At 41.4% G+C, this 23,117-nt stretch overlaps 1 protein-coding gene across 10 annotated transcripts in view; it reads right to left on the bottom strand.

Moving 5' to 3' along the window:
• Positions 1 to 23,117, bottom strand: part of ncoa2 (nuclear receptor coactivator 2) — a 346,138-nt gene that overhangs the window by 93,095 nt on the left and 229,926 nt on the right. The window lies entirely within an intron of this gene.

Genomic DNA, 23,117 nt, shown 5'->3' with positions numbered 1-23,117 from the left:
GAATCATCACTCAATGTACAACTCTGTTTAATGGAGAAATGGCGAGGTCAGGGTAACCGTTCTTGAAGGAACATGGGGGAAAGGAAAACACCAATGAGTCAGTTGCACACCATGTTACACCACAATTAGAAAGCCTACCATATGGCTCCATGAAACCCAGAGCATTCATATTCATTAGGAAACATTTTACTCCCAGAAAAACACAAGACCCTTCCTGTGCTCTCCAAATGTGTTTATCTTTTCAGTATTAATGCACTATATTTCACAAAGCCACTGAAATTTCCTGCCGTGAATATTAAACACAACAGCTGCACCAATTCTCAGTGTTTACACTTACTGGGAGCAAGAAAAGAACAAGGCTCTCTACTGTGCCAGGTACAGCTGCTATGATATAAATCAGGTTTTTTTTAAACCTTTACCATGGCCTCCCCATCCTCCTTTCAGCTATGATGTTATATGGTGAGGAACGCCATCTTAGTTTATCTGCCCAGATCAACCCAATGACCCAGATGATTCTATCATTTCTATTGCTTTACTTTCATTCACCTGCCAAGCACACCAACATCAGTGCCACAACTAGCATTTGAGCGTTCTCTCGTCCTCTTTGCAATCAAGTTATGCTGTCTCATTCAATTGGGAAATAAAACTCTGCAACGTCAGAGTTCAGTCTCAAGGATGGGTCTCACGGCACTTCTTTACACTGACCACATCTGTCTCTCCAACTTCTCCATAACCAGCATTCAGAAGGGCTGAGATGGCCTGTTTCCGTGCTGTAATTTTTATATGGTTATATTGTAGATTTTTGTCACTACTATATAGTTCACAAACAATGGCCACTGATTCTTCAGTACACCACCCAGAATTTAATACTGTTGGACATGTATTTTTTGATGCAGTATTTTTCTCCTTCAGTGAACCTAAAAGTTCCATGGAACTATTCAAAGACCAACAAGTTAGTTATTTCCTGTTACTGCCCTGCAAGTTGGTTAGGGTGGTTAAGAAGGCATACAGTGCGTTAGCCTTCATTAGTCACAAGAATTGAGTTCAAGAGCACAGAGGTAATGCAGTCACTCTATAAAACTCTGTTTAGAACACACTTGCTCAGTTCTGGTCACCTCATTATAAGTAGAATGTAGAAGCTTTAGAGAGTGTGCAGGGGAGATTTACCAGGATGCGACTTGGATTAGAGAACATCTTAAGAGGAAAAGTTGTGTGAGCTGGGGCTTTTCTCTTTAGAGGATGAAAGGAGACTTGTGAGGCACGTTAGATGATAAGAGACGTAGAGTGGACAGCCCGTGCCCTTTCCCCAGGGTGGCAATAGGTTGTACAAGTGGAAAAACTTTTGAAGTGATTGAAGTAGAGAGGATGTCAGAGGAAGTATTCTTTAGAAACACAGAGAGTGGTAAGTGCATGGAACATACTGGTAGAAGCATGGTGGTAGGAGCAGATACATTAGAGACTCTTCATTAGGAACATGGATGAAAGAAAAATGGGGGCTATGTGGGAGGGAGAGGTCAGATTGATCTTAAGAGTAGGTTACGAACTTGGTACATTGTAGGCCAAAGGGCTGGACCACGGTGTAGTATTCGATTGTTCTATGTTCCGCCTGTCTAAGAGGCCTTATGCAAAAAAATAGCTGCCATCTTACTTTACATTGCAAGCTACAAATTTAACTAAAAACATCTGGTATTTCCAAGCATCTCATGATAGGAAAAGGAGCTTATATAAAGTGTTGGTTCTTTAGTTCATCTACAAATTGTCTCCATTTAAGATTACACATTTTTAATCCAATCTTACAGATATATTTCCCTTGAAAGATCAGTAATGAAATACTTCATTTACGGTTTTAAAATGCTGTTTCATTTGTCTTCTACTGAAAACCCTCTTCCAATCCATTTCCAAGAACAGTCTGATTTCTTGAAACTGAAAATGATAAATCTAGCTCCTGGTTTTTCACACAGCAGAATCCAAATCACACTCAACTTGCTCATTTTGAGACTGTTGTTCCCCAGGGTGCTGCGATTTTCATTTCCTGTACATTGCCAGGGCCACAGTCAGATAACTGGTTAAAGTGAGTATTGCCATCCAGAATTTCCTGGACACACAGGGTCAAGCAACAGTCATGAACCATTAATTTGATTAAATCACTTGGGTTTTTCCAGTTTATATTTGGCTACTAAAGACTGATTGAAATATCTTTCCTGTTCTCACATACCCTTATCTTGCTCCAGAGCATATTGCTTTCCGTCAAGCATTGCCTTGATCTTTTGCAACATATTACTGGTGTTAGCTTAAATTTAATTATAGAGTCATACAGTACAATCACAGGACCTTCATCAGCCACATCCATGACAACCTTTCTGCTTATCTGCACTAATCTCATTTGCCTGCATTAGGATCATATCCTTCTATGCCTGCCTAGTTAAGTCTGTCTAAATGCCTCTTAAACACAGTAATTGTATCTGATTCCATCACCTCTTCTGACAGTGCATTCCAGATATCAGCCACTCTGTGTAAAAAAAAAACTTGCATTTAAGATTTCCTTTAAATCTCATACCTCTCACATTAAAACTATACCCTCTTGTTTTTGATCCATCGATCATGGAGAAAAAATTCACTTTAGATATTTTTCCATACACTTTCTGGAAATTGGCCTAGGATACTTCGAATTTTTTTCCTCTCTATTTCACCAATTTCCCAAAATGCAAGTTAATGTATATCAGTTATTGTGCCCATGTTTCTGGTATCCTTTTCTCATCAAAATATTCCACTACCACAAACTGAATCTAACAAATTATTAGCCCTGAATGTAAGCCTTTTAATCTAAAAAACAAGCACCAGACACACCAATAACCTTTGTCTGGTTCTCCAAGGTATGTGCCCTCTTCTACTCCTGACTGCATCATACCTGCATCTGTATGGGAGTTGTTACCTCTGAGTCACAAAGATGTGTTCGAACTGCATGTTGAAATATTTCCATCTATTGTGTATCATGTCTTTTTACATATTTTTTAATTATAAAGGAATTTCTAATTGAAAAAAAATCTAGCAGTAATAGTTTATTTCCTCTCAAACAAATAAACAATTTGTCATGATTTAACAGCAGAATAAGCAAATACATTCCAGTTTTACTACATCTCTGAGGTGAACTGTAATAACATAACACTCCACCAAACATTTGTGATACAATATTAGTCTTCCCTATGAACCAGCAGTATGCCAGAAATTCGAGTGTGTCACGGGGTAGAAGTGAGTGCAATTGCTATTACTAAGGAGAAGCTGCTTGGGAAAATGAAAGGTCTGAAGGCCAATAAGTCATCTGGATCGGATGGACTATACAGGTATGCCCCGCTTTTTGAACGTTCGCTTTACAAAACCTCACTGTTACGAAAGACCTACATTTGTTCCCTGTTTTCACTAACAGAAGGTGTCTTCACTGTTACAAAAAAAGGCAGCACGCAAAAAAAAAGCAGCATGCACCCCAAGCAGCCACTCCTCCCCCGGATTTGGAACTGCATTCTAGCCAGCATTGCTTAAGCACGTGCCTGACAGCAGCCGTTTGCAAGATGAGTTCTAAGGTATCGGAAAAGCCTAAAACAGCTTGTAAGGGTGTTACACTTAGCGAAAAACTAGACATAATTAAGCGTTTCGATCCTGGTGAAAGTAGTAAGGACAACGTGAGTTTGGCTTGTGGAAGTTGACGAAGATGATGTTGAAGAGGTTTTGGCATCCCATGATCAAGAACTGATAGATGAAAAGCTGATGCAATTGGAACAGGAAAGGATAACAATCGAAACCAAATGCAGTAGCGAACGGACTGGAAGTGAAGTCGTCCAGGAACTGAACGTGAAGCAACTGCGTGAGATTTTCACTGCAATGATAAAGTACAACTTTAATTTTGAAAGGGTACGTCGGTTTAGGGCAAATTTGCAAGATGGTTTGAGTGCTTACGAAGAACTGTGTGATAGAAAAATACGCGAGGCTAAGCAGTCAAGCAAGCCTTCCACATCAGCCACAGCAGACGACGAACCTCGACCTTCAACATCGAGGCAGGCAGACATAGAAGATGATGACCTGCCTCCCTGATGGAAACAGATAATGATAAGATGACACCCCAGTGTCCCACCACCCCAACCCCCGGGGCGCAGAGAATGCAGCGGTAGCCGGGATGCACCCAGCACATCTTTCTGAAAAAAGCCAAAATAAACAAGCTAATTAATTAGGTGCCTCCTGGCACATAAATGTCAGCCCAGATCAGAGGCCATTGCCATTTGCATTGCCTCTGATCTGGGCCGACAATTACATGCCGGGCGGCACCTAATTAATTAGCTTGTTTATTTCGACTTTTATCTTAAAGGTGTGCTGGGTGCGTCCCAGCTATTGCTGTATCACTGCATTCTTTGCTAATTGGTATCGGTTGGCGGCCTGGAGGGTGGGGGCCACTGCACCACCCAACCTCCGACGACTGAGCCTAACACACCATCATCAGTGTGCTCTGCGCTGTCTTCCCAATTCTGGTAAGTGATACTACACTGTACGTACATTATTTCTACTTTATACAGGCTGTGTATTTTTATGGGTTATTTGGTATGATTTGGCAGCTTCATAGCTTAAAGGTTACTGAAGAGAGTTTTTCTGCCGACGGCACTTGCATGAGATTTTTGCTACCGAGAACAGTGCGGCAATGATTGTAGGGAAGTATTTCTACTTTATATAGGCTGTGTATTTATCATACCATTCCTGCTTTTACTAAATATTAGTGTTATTTTAGGTTTTGTGTGTTATTTGGCATGATTTGGTAGGTTATTTTCGGGTCTGCAAACACTCACAAATTTTTCCATTATAAATGAATAGTAATTGCTTCTTCACTTTACGACATTCCGGCTTACGAACTGTTTCATAGGAATGCTCTACCTTCGGATGGCAGGGGAAACCTGTACTCCAATGTTCGGAAGGAGGTAACTAAGAGATTGTGGAGGTATTAGCAATGATCTTTCAAGAATCACTAGACTCTGGAATGTGATCACAGGACTGGAAAATTGCAAATATCACTCCACTCTTTAAGAAGAGGGAAGCAGACAATTGCCCAGTTAGCTTGAGTTGACTGGTTAGGAAGATGTTGTAGTCCATTATTAAGGATGAGGTTCAGGGTACTTGGAGGCACATGATAAAATAGGCCAAAGTCAGCATGGTTTCCTTAAGGGGAAATCTCGCCTGACAAATTTGTTGGAATTCTTTAATGAAATAACAGGGAAGACCGACAAAGGAGAGTCAATGGATGTCGTTTATTTGGATTTTCAGAAGGATTTTGACAAGGTGCTGCACAAGAAGCTATTTAACTAGAAAACAGCCCATGGTATTGCAGGAAAGATATTAGCATGGACAGCAGATTGGCTGACTGGCAGAAGAAAAAGGGCAGGAATAAAAGGGGGCTTTTCTGATTGGCTGCCGGTGACTAGTGTTGTTCCGCAGGGGTCAATATTGGGACCGCTTCTTTTCACGTTATATGTCAACGATTCGGATGACAGAATTGATGGCTTTGAGGGCACGATTGCAGATGATATGAAGATAGGTAGAGGAGCAAGTACTGTTTAGGAAGCAAGGAGACTGCAGCAGGACTTAGAAGAATAAGCAAAGCGGCAAATGGAATATAAAGTAAGGTGCACAGTCATGCACTTTGGTAGAAGTAATAAAGGTGTAGACTAATTTCTAAGTGGGGGAAAAAATTCAAAAATCAGAGGTGAAAAGGGACTTGGGAATCCTTGTGCAGGAGATCCTAAAAGTTAACTTGCAGGTTGAGTTGGTGATACGGAAGGCAAATGTAATGTTATCGTCCTTTTCGAATGGACTGTAATATAAGAGCAAGGATGTGATGCTGAGGCTTCATAAGGCATTCGTCGTATTCATGTTAAGTTATGGAGTCCGAAATGAGAGTATAACTTTGTGCTTAATTTAAGCGAGGTGTGCACATATCACGTGGCAGATTGATGATGTGTCATTTACATACCTTTACAGATAACCCACAATGTATATGTAAACAAAATATACACATACACAATATTACTCAAAAAGTGAAATATTAATAACACTACACTCCTCCCTGCTTAGCTATAAACTCCAATTCTATATAGAGTGCATCTCAACTATATGCACGGTACACTATATAATATAGCTACTATACAGACATTCACAGCATAGTAAACTTTAAACTGACCATTTAGGCCTAAAGATTTAATCACTGTGGGGGATCTCTTACTCTTGTGGAATAACAGCTTTCCTGACAAAGGGGATCACTCTGCTTGGCAGGTGAGATTTGAGGCTGTGAAACAATCTCAGGTTCTGGGGCCTCTTCAGTGGTGATTGTACGAGTTGACTGTGGGGCTGCAGGATGTGGTTCTGACAGCTCTGGATACCTTTCATCTAGACAAGGCTCAGTGCTGGGACCCCAGTTGCTTACAATATATACTAATGACTTAGACGAGGGAATTAAATGCAGCATCTCCAAGTTTGCAGATGACACGAAGCTGGGCAGCAGTGTTAGCTGTGAGGCGGATGCTAAGAGGATGCAGGGTGACTTGGATAGAGTAGGTGAGTGGGCAAATTCATGGCAGATGCAATTTAATGTGGATAAATGCGAGGTTATCCACTTTGCTGGCAAGAAAAGGAAAACAGATGAATGGTGGCCGATTCGGAAAAGGGGAGGTGCAATGAGACCTGGGTGTCATTGTACACTAGTCATTGAAAGTGGGCATGCAGGTACAGCAGGCGGTGAAAAAGGTGAATGGTATGCTGGCATTCATAGCAAGAGGATTCAAGTACAGGAGCAGGGAGGTACTACTACAGTTGTACAAGGCCTTGGTGAGACCATACCTGGAGCATTCTGAGCAGTTTTGGTCCCCTAATCTGAGGAAAGACATCCTTGCCATAGAGAGATATAAAGAAGGTTCACCAGATTGATTCCTGGGATGGCAGGACTTTCATATGATGAAATACTGGATCGACTAGGCTTGTACTCGCTAGAATTTAGAAGATTGAGGGGGGATCTTATTGAAACGTATAAAATTCTAAAGGGATTGGACAGGCTAGATGTAGGAAGATTGTTCCCGATGTTGGGGAAGTCCAGAACGAGGGGTCACAGTTTGAGGATAAAGGGGAAGCCTTTTAGATCCAAGATGAGGAAAAACTTCCTCACACAGAGAGTGGTGAGTCTGTGGAATTCTCTGCCACAGGAAACAGTTGAGGCCAGTTCATTGGCTATATTTAAGAGGGAGTTAGATATGGCCCTTGTGGATAAAGGGATCAGGGGGTATGGAGAGAAGGCAAGTACAGGGTTCTGAGTTGGATGATCAGCCATGATCATACTGAATGGCAGTGCAGGCTCGAAGGTCTGAATGGCCAACTCCTGCACCTATTTTCTATGTTTCTATGAGACATGTCCTTTGACCTTGGGGCATCCAGTTGTCTCAGCACACCTGTGTCAATGGTGTGACCAAAGTAAGTGATGCATAGTTTAAAGAATTCATAATTGTTGCATCATGCTCTGAATACATAATCTTCTAATCTTTTTAACTCTGTCTTGAGATTTTGAAGACGTTCCTTGTCATTGTTACTAGTAACAATGATATCATCCAATTAACACTGAGTGCCTGGACAGCCATGTACTATCTGGTTTACAGCTTTCTGCTAGAGTGCAGGCAGAGATGGTACTCCTAAAAATAAGCCTATTATAGTGATAAAGCCCTTTTTGAGTGTTTATGGTGAGAAGCACATTGGACTCTTCCATCTCCATCTGCAAGCAGGCCTCAGCTAAGTCCACTCAGCTCAGGAATGTTTCCCTCCAGAACGTTTACAAAGATATTCTCTATCCTGAGCAGAGGGGATTTATCTACTTTCAATACTGGGTTGATAGTGACCTTAAAAATCTCCAAATATCCTGACAGACCCATTCTTCTTCGTTACTGGGACCACTGGCATTGCCCATGGGCTCCATTCAACCTTGGAAAGAATTCCTTCAACCACCATGAATCCAGCTCACTGGCTGACTTTATCATAGATGACATAAGGAACTGGATGGGCTTTGCAAAACTTAGTTGTGGCATTTTCATTTAACATTATTTTACCCTTAATATGTTTTGAGTTTTCCAATGACATCTTTGAACATTGCTGTGGCATCATCCAGTACCTTTCTTAACCTGCTTTCAGTTGACATTATTACAGGGAACGTTGCACGCCAATGGTAGATTAAGTTGTAGTTGTCTTAGCCACTCACACCCCTACAATTCTGGTCCTCCTGTTTTTACCACATACAAGCCCAATGTGGCTTGTTGGTTGTTGTATTTCACTGTTAAAATGTCATTCCCACAGGAGTTATCTTTTCTCCAGTATGTTTAGTTGGGTATCTGTCAGCTTCAGTTCAGCATCTTTGAAATCCTACTCAAACTAATTTTGTGGAATGACTGAAACAGCTGAGCCAGTGTCCAATTCCATTTTAATCAATTTGCTGATAACTTCTGGTGTAAGCCATAGTACTCTTCTATTATTAGTTTTCACATTGTAAATCTCAAGGCTACGCAGTCCTGCATCACTGTCATCATCATCAGATTTTTCATCAATAGCATGCAATGTAGTTCTCTTTCTGAAACTGCAACTTGACTTTTTATCTTTTCCTCTACCCTGCATAGTCCATTTATTTTTGGCTGCCCAACATGCCCTTTGTACAAGTCCTAATTTGTTGCATTTTCTGCAAGGTGCACCTTTAAATCTACATTGATCTGGTCTATGTAAGTCCCTGCTACATCAATAGCACAATTTGTTCAACCAGGCAGACCTCTATCTGGACGTTGCAATTTTGTTTACGCTCACTTTCAATCCTGACTGCAACTCAATAGTGTGTCTGTCTGCTGTTTCCATTGATACAGCTATATCAACTGCTCTTTTAAATGTGAGTTGTGCTTCAGTTAGGACCCATTTTTAAAATGTCTTCTTTTAAGATTCACAATCATTAAGCCCATTATTGGACTGATAATGCTCAAGAACTAACAATCTCTTAAATTCAGCCATCCCCTTCTTGAGTCTGCTTATGAAACCTAAAGAGTTCTGCAATCAATAATAGTTTCAGTTTAGATGCTTCTGCATTACTTTCACGATATTAGCAAAGCTCATTTCAGATGGTTTTGTTGGCTCAGTTAAACTGCGAAGCAAACTTATGCCTTAAAACCCAATGCACTCAGCAAAATTGGTACTTGCTTCTCTTCGGCTATTCCATTTGTTTTAAAATCAGTTCAGCATACAAAATACGGTTACCAGTTCTGTAATGGAATGCATCTATCTTTCCGATGCGGCCAGCCATTTCCACTTTTTTTAAAAAAAGTGAATACTATCACAAGGTACTCACTGTTTAAGAACTCTTGAGTTTTTCTATTTTCTGGCTTTTTAAAAACTCAGTCATCTTTCCTTTTGCAAAGGAAATGAGCTTCTCCAAAGAAAAAAGTGCTACTCTTCTTTTTAGACATGGACATTTCACGACGCTTCAACTGGGAGGTAGTTATCTAGGGCTCATTTTTAAAATACCTCATTGCCATAGTTATGCAAAGAAGTAGCTGGAGAGACAGGGGAGACACTAACGATGATCTTTCTAGAATCGATAAGATTCTGGCATTGTACCGGATAACTGGAAAATTGCAGATGTTACTCCGCCATTTAAGAAGGGTGGGAGGCAGCTGAAAGGAAACTATAGATCTGTTAGCCTGACATCAGTGGTTGGGAAGCTGTTGGAATTGATTGTTACGGATGAGATTATGGCATACCTGGAGGAACATGACAAGATAGGCCAAAGCCAGCATGGTTTCCTGAAAGGAAGATCCTGCCTGACAAACCTACTGCAATTCTTTGAGGAAATTACAAGCAGGGTAGACAAAGGAGATGCAGTAGACATGGTATACTTGGATTTTCAGAAGGCCTTTGTCAAAGTGCCGCACATGAGGCTGCTTAGCAAGATAAGAGCCCATGGAATTACAGGGAAGTTACCAGCATGGGTGGAGCATTGGCTGGTCGGCAGAAAACAGAAAGTGGGAATAAATGGATCCTATTCTGGCTGGCTGCTGGTTACCAGTGGTGTTCCACAGGGGTCAGTGTTGGGACTGTTACTTTTTACAATGTGTGTCAATGATTTGGACTACGGTATTAAGGGATTTGAGGCTAAATTTGCTGATGATACAAAGATAGGTGGAGGAGCTGGTAGTGTTGAGGAAACAGAGAGCCTGCACAGAGACTTATGTAACATGTTGTAAGGTTTCACTGCTAAAGTAGTGGTATCTCTGTAGCAGCAATGTTTGGGTTGACTACAGAGATAACAGGGTTTGGAATGCTGGGGCTATCCAATGACAGAAATGTTGTTCTTTCTTGTGAGTCTGGAAGGAAGGTTTTCACGGTCTTTTGCCAGGCAGAGATGAGGAGAGAAGAAGCAAATGGAGGGAATTGGTAGACCGCTGGACAGAGTGGACTTGGAGCGAGGGCCCAAAGGTCAGCAATGATCGGTGGACGACCGGCCTATCAGTGAGCTCCAACATCGCACAATAGACTGTTTCATGAGACTTTTTTTGTTTTCATTAGTAACCATATAGTCAAAGTAAGAATTATAAAGCTCAATCGCTTAATCGCATACTCTGTACTGTTTGTTATTTCGGGGTACTGATTTGTAACAGGGGACACATTGCGCAGCGTCCACCCAAACGAGATTTCTTAAGTCTGGCCGGGCCGGGGGCTATCATCCCCTATGTAAAGCTGCTAGCTGAAGCGAGAGTTACACTTAGATAGTTTAGGGGAATGGGCAAAGAAGTGGCAAATGAAATACAATGTTGGAAAGTGCATGGTCATACACTTTGGTGGAAGAAATAAAAAGGCAGACTTATTTAGATGGAGAGAGAATTCAAAATGCTGACATGCAAAGGGACTTGGAAGTCCTTGTGTAGGATACCCTAAAGGTTAACTTCCAGGTTGAGTCAGTTGTGAAGGCGGCAAATGCAATGTTGGCATTTATTTCTGGAGGTACAGAATATAAGAGCAGGGATGTGATGTTGAGGCTAAAGGTACTCGTTGAGACCACACAGAGTATTGTGTGCAGTTTTGGGCTCCTTATTTTAGAAAGGATATACTGACATTGGAGAGGGTTCAGAGAAGATTCAGGAGAATGATTCCAGGAAGGAAAGGGTTACCGTATGAGGAACGTCTGGCAGCTCTTGGGCTGTATTCCTTGGAGTTCAGGAGAATGAGGGGGGATCTCATAGAAACATTCTGGATGTTAAAAGGCCGGAACAGATTAGATATGGCAAAGATATTTCCCATGGTAGGGGATTCTAGGACAACAGGGCATGACTTCAGGATTGAAGGACGTCCTTTTAGAACTGAGATGCGGAGAAATTACTTTAGTCAGAGGATGGTAAATCTGTGGAATTTGTTGCCACAAGTGACTGTGGAGGCCAAGCAATTGGATGCATTTAAGGGAGAGATAGATAGGTTCTTGATTAACCAGGGAATCAAAGGGTAAGGGGTGAAATCAGGGGAGTGGGGATGACTGGAAGAATTGGATCACCCCATGATTGAACGGCGGAGCAGACTCGACGGGCCAAATGGCCTACTTCTGTTCCTATATCTTATGGTCCGCTGGTCTAACTCCACAACTAATTGAAAGAAAAACAAGGGAGTCCATATGAGGTTCATTTGATGGCTCTGGGCCTGTACTCACTGGTGATTAGAAGAATGAGGGGGATCTCATTGAACCTTACCGATAACAGAAAGGTTTGGATAGAGTGGGTGTGGAGGAGGATGTTTCCCCACAGTGAGTCAGTCTAGGATTAGAGGGCACAGCCTCAGAATAGAGGGGCATCAAATTACAACAGAGATATGGAAAAATTTCTTTAGCCAGAGTAGTGAATCCGTGGAATTCATTGCCATAGGCAGCTGTGGAAGCTAAGTCATTGAGGATATCTGAAGCGGAGGCCAACAGGTTCTTGATTAGTCAGGACATCTAAGGTTATGGGAGGAGGCAGGAAAATGGTGTTGAGAGGGATAATAAATCAGCGATGATGAAATGGCAGCACAGGCTCGATGGGCCAAATGGCTTAATTCTGCTCTTATGTCTTATAGTCTAATATCTCATCCAACTGTTGCCATTGGAAGATATTTTGGTGTTTCTATTGTCATTACAGTAGAGAAGCTATATTGATCATAACGATGATGGATTATATTCCAGACGAGATAACACTTCCCTGTAATTCCATTGGCGGAAGCTGCGCTCACCCCATCTTCCTACTGTTGTAATCGTGATCAAGTCCCTCTTGTCCTTACCTACCAGCTTCCACATCCAACACATTATCCTCCGCAACTTTTGCCATCTCCAAAGGGACGCTTGCTAAACATACCTTTACCTTCCTCCCCCCCCCCCCCCCCCCCCGGTGATTCCCTTGTCCATTTGTCCCTCCCCACTAAACCTCCATTCAGGCCCTTTTCCCTGTAAGTGGCCTAAGTGCCACACCTACCCACACACCACCGCCCTCACCTCCACTCAGGGCCCCAAACAGTCCTTCCAGGTGAGGCGACACATCACCTGCGAAAGCTGCTGTGGTTGTCTACTGTGTTTCGTGGTCCCAATGCAGCCTCCTCCACATGGTTAAGATCCATTCATTGTAAATTGGGGGACTGCTTCAGCGAGCATCCCCGCACCATCTGCCACAAGCCGGACTTCCCAGCGGCCAAACTCCGATTCCTATTTCCATTCCGACATGTCAATCCATGGCCTTCTTTTGTACCAAGATGAGGCCACCCTCAGTATGGAGAAGCAATACCTTGTATTCGTCTGGGTACCTTCCAGCCTGATGGTATGAACATTAATTTCTCCTGCTGGTGAAGGAAATTTCCCCCTCCCTCTCTATTCTCCGCTCTGACCCTTTACTTCTTCTGACTTGCCTATTACTTCTCCCTGGGTCCCCTCCTCCTTCCCTTTCTCCTATGGTCTACTCTCCTCTCCTATCAGATTCTTTCTTTTCCAGCCCTTGACCTTTCCCACCCACCTGGCTTTACTCACCTTCCAGCTAGCCTCTTTCCCCTCTCCCAAACTTTTAGTTCAGGCATCTCCTTCCTTCCCTCTCAGTTGTGAAGAAGGGTCTTGGCTCAAAACGTCGACTGTTTACTCTTTTCCGTGACCTGTTGAGTTCCTCCAGCATTTTGAGTGTGTTGCTTTGCATTTGCAGATTTTCTCGTCTTTATGTGTGTACTCTTTTTCAGATAGGAAATCAAATCACCCTTCAGACTGATGGCACTGTTCAACCAAAATCATCCAACCATTTTGAATACTTATTCAAAAGTACTTCCAAATTATGTCTGGCCCATTGTTCCTGAGGCCTTGCTGTCACATTTCTCTACAATAACCACACTTGAAAATACATTTCTTTCACTGTAAAGCACTTTGGGCATCAGGAGACGAAGGACGAAACCTTATAAACAGAAGTTTGATCTTTACCTGATGCAGCACTGCACCACAAAGTTAGCAGGATAATTGTATCTTTTAAGTGTATTAACCAGTTGTTAGCAATGTTTGACAACTGACTAACTCCAATAAAATCACTGCAGTTTAACTACAGGTCTTGGAAATAGATTCTTATAAAGCTCTCAGACATAACCTTTTCACCATGTGGTATACAATGTTTATTTTTTATGATTTTATTTTTTCCCTACATTTGCTTATAGTGGAGGAGACTAGTTTCTATAGGCGAGCTTCCCATAATTCTAATGTAACAAGTAACCATTTATTCTGACCCCAACATTTCAGTGTGTCTATGGTGGTGAACGGATAAGTCAATCATGCTTGTTTACACCACGGACCACAGAAGACAATGCCTTCATTCAGTTGATGCACCAATATAGTGTAAAACCACTCTCAAGAAAGTACAGCTGGTACAGTGGACTGGGAACACAGAATTTTCATCTAAATATACAGAAGAAGCTAAACTTCATCTGGCTAAAGGTATGTAGTTTTCCCATTTAAAAAAAACCTAAGTTACAAATGTACCCTTTTTAAAGTCAATTGCAAGTTATTTAAGTTATTTGAAATGAGGTAAAAGTAATCTCCCTTTAAAAATACTCTTTATTTTGCTGTAAAGCTAATAACATTTCAACACATGGTCACTCAGTTATGCTGTTGTTTAAATATCAGTGTTAATGAGCATAAATATGAAATTTAGGAACAACTAGAAGAATGGTGAATACTAAGTATAACTAAGTATAGTAAGCCAGAAGAGAACTAGCAAAAAGTCAGATTATAGCCAGAGTCAAAACAGTAAAAGATTTGTTATAACATATAAAAGCGCTTGTAAAAGAACTGTAAAATCTGCAGGCATTAAGTTCAAATTGCATGACAAAACAGATGTTAAAATAAAAGGTGACATTGACTGGAATTACATTTCTAACCATGCTAATGATCTATGCATGCAAAAACTTCATTATAAAAACTATAACTTTGTAAAAACGAATTTGCAGTGAGAATTGTATTATATGTTAATCTTTGACATCCAGAAAGTTCTGAGTTTCACTAGCCAATTTTTCTAACTCTAATGGCAGTATGAAGACGATTTAACGATTAAACCCATCCAACCAATCAGCCCAATTGAAATTAATCTCTTGTTAATGAAGACTAAGGAACAAAAATGGGGCCAAGAAGCATAAATGTGAATAAATGTCGAGATCTTTTTCATTGAACACACAATCTAATCTCATGGTGTTTTCTTGATTGAAACTGAATGGTCAGCTCTCATTACCACCCTTATCAAAAATCCATCTTCGACTCTTGGCTCTTGCAACATAATCATCCTAATTTCAACATTCCTTTCCATCAAGATTTCTATTCAGTTCACAACCCCAAGCTCAACTCTTTCACGAGCACATGCCTAAAATTTTCCAGCTGGGTTGCCACCCTTCCAAAATACGACTATTCAAAGACAGTATTGATATGTTTTGATTCTGTTGTAATATTGCCCTGTGTCCTCCTCTCCTTGTTGCCTTTGGCAAAGTCAACGACATGATACTCTTCCAACATCCTTCCTTCTTTGTGACACTTACTGAACATTTTCCAGTGGTTTCCACTCTTAACCAACCTAATCACAATCACTTACAGTATGCATGCACTGAGCTAGATCTTCATGGCAATATTACCTTAGGGCATGGTTCCCAACCTCGGTTAATAGTTGGGGTCCATGGCATTAAAAAAAAAGGTTGGGAACCTCTGCTCTAGAGAATCACCAGAATTAGCTCATTCTTTGCTCCTTTATTGTTACCTCCACAGCCTCCAATTGCCCTGGGCACCTTCATTTTTTCACCTATATCCCGTCCTTAGTAACATCATTGGAAAATACAACGTTGCATGCCCTGTTTACCTTGATGATACCCAGCACCATCTCACCACATCTTTCCTCCCGTCATTAGTTTGACACATTGCTTGACCAATACTTAGTACTGATGTTTTCAGCCCAGGATGAATAAAAACTTTCTCTATGATCAATCAAACCATTCCCTCCTACACAGCCCATAACTATCCATTTTCTTTCATCCATGTTCATATCGAAGAGTCCCTTAAACGTCCCTAATGTATCAGCCTCTAATGCCACCCCAAACAGTGGGCTGCAGGCATTTGCCACTCTCTGTGTAAAAGGCCGACCTCTAGCATCAACATATTCTACTGAGATTGGCAACTATGCTTTTGTCACCACTAGACTGGAACATTTAACAAATGGCATGCTTAGTTCGTCATCTTCCACTTTACATAAACCTCAGCTCATTCAAAACTTTGCTGCCCATAGCTCACCCCACGTTATATGCACTCATTCCCCCGTGCTCAATGGCCTCTGCAAGCTCTGAGCCAGGCAACTTTAAAATACTCATTCCTGTCTTCTAGTCCCCTCCCAAATGCACTTCTTCTCCACCTTTCTAACTCCTGCAGCCATCTAGTCCTCTGTGCTCCTTCAATTCTGACATGTTGCACAACACAAACTTTAATCTCGTTACCATTAGAGGCCAAGCCTTCAGTTAAAAAACACTAAAAACACTAAAAGCATCAGGACTCACGTGTTCTTGATCTCTGCTTTGTCATTCAATATCAGGGTTGGTATTTTGTAGTCAGGAAATGTGTTTCAGAAAGCCACACGTATATATACTTATATACATACACACACTACCCTTTGAGTGAAGGCTTTTCTTATTACCTCAGTCCTGAAAGGCTGGCCTCTGCCATTCAAGTGTGTCCAGTCTTAATTTCTCAAGGACCTCCCAGATTCCAGGAATTAATCTGGTGGACCTTCATAGAGTAAGACAGCAGAGACCCTTGGCCTAACTAGTCCATGGCGCCTACAGCATTCATTCTGCTCGTTCCAGTTGCACACATTCGGCCCATAACCCTGTGGGTCCATCAACGTTTTATAACCCTCAATGACCACTTCCACTGGCAGCTCATTCCAGGAACTCACTAACTCAAGGTTACCTCTCAGGTCTCTTTTAACTCCAGGGGAGGAGGAGAAGATGGCAGCGCAACGCAACTTGCGCAGCCACTCTGGTGAATGATATCAGTAATCTGTCAAGTAGGGTGCCGTGCACAATCCTGATTTGATGGAGACAGACGCGAGAGAACGGAGGAACATCTGGAGAAACTTCTTAAATGCCTTTTTCACTGCTGCTGTTACTGTGTGATCCAGAGGGGAAGGCCCCGAGTCCTTGGCTTTGCTTGTTGCTTGGCGGTCAGGACCAGGGTCGAAGCGCTCGGCAGAGATGGTGCTCAGTGCTCAGTGTCGAAGGGCTGGTCAGAGCCTTGAAGTTTTCGGATGGACTCAGAGTCGGCTGTGGTTTGATGCTTCCAGTGCATCGACAGTTGTCGGTGCCTGGAGGTTCTCCCCTCTGCCGCCTGCTATCGGGCAGTATTGGGGGGTCGATCGGAACTTTGAGACTTTTTTTTAAACCGTTCCCATGGTCTGCTCTTTATCAAATTATGGTATTGCTTTGCACTGCTGTAATTTATAATTATGTGGCCTTGTCAGCTTAGTCTTTGGTTTGTCCTGTTTTTTTTGTGATATCACTCTGGAGGAAAATTGTATCATTTCTTAATGCATGCATGCATTTCTAAATGACAATAAACGAGGACTGAGTGTCTTCATAAACGAATCTAATCTAAAAAATCTCTTTTCTTATATCACTGCATTCATTCTATTGTGGCTACATCCTCCTTCAGATCTGTACACAATATTGCAGGTGTGGTCTTACCAGGGCCCTACATAACTGCAGTAAGATGTCTTTACTCTTGTACTCAAATCCTCTTGCAGCGATAGCTACACATGGTTCATGTTCCTAATTATTTGCTGTCCCTGTAGATTAACATTCAGTGATTTTTGTTCAAGGTCAACCTGATCCCTTTGCACCAACATCTTTCAAATCTCACATTTTTATTTTTTCTACCATGACCTTGCATTTTTCTACCTGTTCATTTAACCTAATTATATAGACCCAAACTAAACAAATGTTTCAGTCTAAGACCCAATGAAGCATTTTCTGTCTTTATTTTATATTTCCAGTATCTGCATTTTTTTTTTCCAATTTATATACCCCTGAAGCCTCTTGGTATCCTCTTCATAATTCACACTAGCACCCAACATAAAAACCCCAGTAGGTCAGGGTACAACTGTGAGAAGAGAAACAGCTACAGTTAAAAGACTAACGCATAAATCATGTCAAAGTTCAACAATATGAATGACAAAGAAAGTGGCAGATGGAATATAGTGTAGGAAAGTGCATGGTTATGCACTTTGGTAGAAGGAATAAAACAAACTATTTTCGAAATGGAGAGAAAATTCAGAAAACGGAGGTTAAAAGAGACTTTGGAGTCCTCATGCAGGATACCCTAAACGTTAACCTGCAGATTGACTTGGTGGTAGGGAAGGCAAGTGCAACGTTAGCATTCATTTTGAGAGGACTAGAATACAAAAGCAAAGATGTAATGCTAAGGCTCTATAAGGCATTGGTCAGAATGCACTTGGAGGATTGGGAGCAATTTTGGGACCCTTATCCAAGAAAAGATGTGCTGGTATTGGAGAAGGTTCAGAAGAGGTTCATGGCAACGATTCTGGGAATGAAAGGCTATGAGCAATATGTATGAAGGGAGGGAGGCAGAAAATAGGCCAGCCAGTTTGCCTTCAGTGGTTGGGAAGATGTAAAAGTCCATTATTAAGGACAAAGTTTTGGGGTACTTGGATGCACATGTTAAAATAGGCCAAAGTCAGCATGGCTTCCTTCAGGAGAAATCTTGCCCAACAAATCTGGAGGAATTCTTTAAAGAAATAACAGGCAAGATAGACAAAGGAGAGTCAGTGGATGTTATTTACTTGGATTTTCTGAAGGCCATTGACAAGGTGCCACACATGAGGCTGTTAACAAGAACTCATGTTATGACAGGAAAGATATTAGCATGGATAGAAGATTGGCTGACTGGCAGAAGGCAAAGCGTGGGAGTAAAGAGGGCTTTTTCTGGTTGGCAGCCAGTGACTACTGGTGTTCAGACCACGTCTTTTCATGTTATATGTCAATGACCTGGATGATGGAATTAATGGGTTTGTGGTCATATTTATGGACAATATGGAGATAGGTAGAGGGACAAGTACCTATAGGTACAAGGTAGGTAGCAGGGAGTCTGCAGAAGAAGTGGCAGATGGAATACGGTATATCGAAGCGTATGGTCATGCACTTCGGTAGAAGGATTATTTTCTAAATGGGGAGAAAACTCAAAAATCAAAGATACAAAGTGACTTGGGAGGCCATGCCATTGGCTATATTTAAGGTTGATATGTTCTTGATTAATTAGGGTGTCAAAGGTTATGAGGAGAAGGCAAGAAAATGGAGTTGAGAAGGAGAATAAGTCAGCCATGATGGAATAGTGGAGCAGAATCAATGGGCCGAATGGCCTAAATACACCCTTGTCTTATGATCTTATGGAATATTAGCTGTTCTTTTTTTCCACAGAGGCAGCCTGGCCTGCTTAGTGTTTCCATTTTTTAAAAATTTTAGATTTCTATCATTTGCAGATATTTTGATTTTTCAACCTGGCACCCAGTTTTATACCAATCCTGGATATGTTATATTTGGCCCCCTCATCTAGTTAATTGATGTAGATTGTGAACAGGTTCCCAATCCAAAACTGACTCATTTATTCCTACTTTGTTTTTTGTTAACCATTAACCAATCTTCAATCTAGACCAGCATATTATCAAAAATACCACATGTCCTAATTTTGTTTAAATCACTTCTTATGTGGTATCTTTTGTGTGTGTTGCTTTGCAGGAATCTCTTGTGTGTATAGTTTGCCAGCTCCCCTCGGAAGTGGCAAGTGAACAGAAACAGAAAGACTGGAATAAATGGAGATGAGGCTGAGTACAGGGCTACGGTAGGAAACTTTGTCACATGGCATGAGCAGAATTATCTGCAGCTTAATGTGGAAAAGACTAAGGAGCTGGTGGTAGACCTGAGGAGAGCTAAGGTACCGGTGACCCCTGTTTCCACCCAGGGGGTCAGTGTGGACATGGTGGAGGATTACAAATACCTGGGGATACGAATTGACAATAAACTGGACTGGTCAAAGAACACTGAGGCTGTCTACAAGAAGGGTCAGAGCCATCTCTATTTCCTGAGGAGACTGAGGTCCTTTAACATCTGCCGGACGATGCTGAGGATGTTCTACCAGTCTGTGGTGGCCAGTGCTATCATGTCTGCTGTTATGTGCTGGGGCAGCAGGCTGAGGATGGGAGACACCATAGAATCAACAAACTCATTCATAAGGCCGGTGATGTTGTGGGGATGGAACTGGACTCTCTGACGGTGGTGTCTGAAAAGAGGATGCTGTCTAAGTTGCATGCCATCTTGGTCAATGTCTCCCATCCACTACATAATGTACTGGGTGGGCACAGGAGTACATTCAGCCAGAGACTCATTCCACCGAGATGCAGCACAGAGCGTCATAGGAAGTCATTCCTACCTGTGGCCATCAAACTTTACAACTCCTCCCTTGGAGGGTCAGACACCCTGAGCCAATAGGCTGGTCCTGGACTTATTTCATAATTTACTGCCATAATTTACATATTACTATTTAACTATTTATGGTTCTATTACTATTATATATGGAGCAACTGTAATGAAAACCAATTTCCTCCGGGATTAATAAAGTTTGACTGTGACCATCACTACGACTGTGATAAATCCAGTATCCAATAAAGGAGAGCTGAGAAGTCAGGAAAGAGAAGGCAACCGATGGGGGGAGAAAAATATGAAACAGACAATGAGAACTTCATCAAGTACATTAACAGTCAGAAAGATTTCAAAGCAAACAAAGATATATACCTGATTGCTAAGGAGGCTAAGAGTTCTGGGGCGAAGGTTGAAGAATGGGGTTATAAAAAGAAATCTGCAATGATCAAATGGTGAAACAGACTCAATGGGTCAAAAGGCCTAATTCTGCTCCTATGTCTTATCAAAGGTCTTTTGAAGATCCAAATGCACAATATCCGCCCATGCCCCCTCATGTATTGTACTACCTCAAAATAGACCCAAAATTTTAACTTCTTCTATTAAGCTTCCTTCTCTTTAGAATTCAACATTCCAACTAGAATTTTAATCACACAATTTCAATCTTCGTAGAGTTAGGTTATCAAATTGCATTTGATATTACTCCTTGGGATGTTTCACAACGTTAAAAAAGCTGTACTAATGCAAGTTGTTGTGGAGGTGGCCACTCCTCCAAATGTCTTTCTTCCACTTGGCCTCAATTTTTGTCCAATCAAGCTTCTATACAGATCGCTGGGATTGTTTTCTATGTTATAATTATACAGTTTCAAGCTTCTTGTTATTGTTCTTAGTCATACTTAAGTTACCTGAAAGTTAGCTTCTAAAGTTTACTCTGTGAGTGAATAAAATGTTTTTTTTGGCACTGTTGAGGAGAGTTGGAATAACAAAGGTGGTAATAAAGCAAGAGAAGATTAAAGAGTTGGACCCTGAAAAGACTGACACACAAATTTTAAGTGAGCCCTAGGAGCCAGTGCCAGTCAGCATCAAAGGAGTGATGGATGAACAGTTCTGGATATTCCAGAAAAAAAAAAGCATTAGATGTGCTTAAATGTGTGAATGGTAGCGGATGGGAAAAGTGTGCAAATACCTGTACAGAGGTGAAGAAGATAGGGATGTTTATTTCAGCAAGACAGTGTCAGATGAGAGGGAAGAATCAGCTAATGATACGGATGTGGTTGCAACAGTCATTGTGATGGAGAGCGTGAGATCTCGATTTCTGCCTTGGTCAACTGGGGAACCACGATTACGAAGGGTCTGGTTCAACCCTTGAAATCAATGAAGAGGGAGGAATTTGTGGCCTGTCTTCTGATTCGTCCCCCTCCTTACTGGTTATTCCTGTATTCAGCCAGTTTAGACAGGAAATCAACTGTGCACCTCTTGTGTCAGGGAAAGGCTGTCAGGTTCTAAGTATCACACAGGTAGTGGTTAAGTTTCCCAGAAATGGACTGCAAGGTGATAGCTCAGAAAGCTACGAAGTATCTACTGCAAAGACTATAAGAAATGTGTACAAACACACATACTCAAAACACACATACTCAAAAGATCAACCATCTAATTGCTGCTTTTGACTCTTTGAAATCAATGAACAAAACATGACGACAAACAAGGACAGTAAGTGCCACAAATATCCATCTGGCATTTAAGGTACACAAGGATATATTTTTAAAGCCAGTACATATTATTGGTATCTAAAACCCCAATCAGTTAGGCTATGTTATTGACATTTAAACATGTCTGATTTTAATCTTTAAATACAACATTAAAGGCCAAAAATTGTCAGAACTGAATAGACTATTTTATCATTGTTCTAACACCCATTAAAGCACTATCTGGTTACTGCCCTGAAATAACTTTCTATCACCAGCCCAATTTTCTGCTTCATTTTACGATAATTTTGGATAATCACTGGGCACTTCCAGAATTTGCACATCAGATGAGAAATCAGGGCTTTGTCACCACATAACTTAAAAATGTTATAGCCTTCAAATTACACTCAGATGACTAAATATTGTATGTAAACAGCAATTTGTTCCCCTAGGGTTTTCTCCAGAGATTTCAGAGAACTTCTAAAATATCCATTCATATGTCTCCCTAACCATTCTCTCCAAATTTCAATATTCTCAAACATCATCCCAATCAACCTCTGACAATTTAAATTTATCTTTTGCTCAAATCCCCTGTACCCCATTCCACTTGAAGTCACCTTCTCCACCACCTCTCAAGCTCCATGAATGACCATGGCTTCCTTTCAATATCAAAAGTTCAAGAAGCTATGTTGCAACTTTATCAATCTCTGGTTAGGCCATATCTGAAGTATTGCATACATTTCTGGTCAAGTCACTACAAGAAGGATGTTGAGGCTTTGGAGAGGTTACAGAAGAGGTTCACCAGGGTGCTGCCCGGTTTAGAGGGCATGTGCTATCATGAGAGGCTGAACAAAACTTGGGTTGTTTTCTCCAAAGAGGCGAAGGCTCAGGGGAGACCTAATAGAGATTTACAAGGTTATGAGAGGCATAGATAGAGTAGACAGGGAGTATCTGTTTCCCAGGGTTGAAATATGTAATACCAGAGGGCATGCGTTGAAGGTTAGAGGGAGTAAGTTCAAAGGAAATGTTGGGGGTAAGTCTTTTACTCAGAGAGTAGTGGATGCCTAGAATGCGCTGCCTGGTATGGTGATAGAGGCAAATACATTTGAGGCTTTTAAGAGACATTTGGATAGGCAAATGAATGTGAGGAAGGTGGAGGGATATGGACATTGTGTAGGTAGGGGGGGTTAGTGTTCGTGTGCATTTATTTTTTGTTTTTTAGCTGGTTCAGCACTACACTGAGGGCCAAAGGGTCTGTTCCTGGGCTGTGCTATTCTCTGCTCTATCACTGTGAACCTACCTGTTCCTGCTTCTCACAAATATTCTTAAACAGGAACTTTTCTTTCTAATTTACTTCTTACTCCCATTCTTATGTATCAGAAGAATTTT

This window comes from Mobula birostris, chromosome 1 (genome assembly GCF_030028105.1).
Source record: "Mobula birostris isolate sMobBir1 chromosome 1, sMobBir1.hap1, whole genome shotgun sequence".
In the NCBI taxonomy this organism is placed as follows: Eukaryota; Metazoa; Chordata; class Chondrichthyes; order Myliobatiformes; family Myliobatidae; genus Mobula; species Mobula birostris.
The sequence above is the reverse complement of the archived record's forward strand: the minus strand, read 5'-3'. Positions and strand labels throughout refer to the sequence as shown.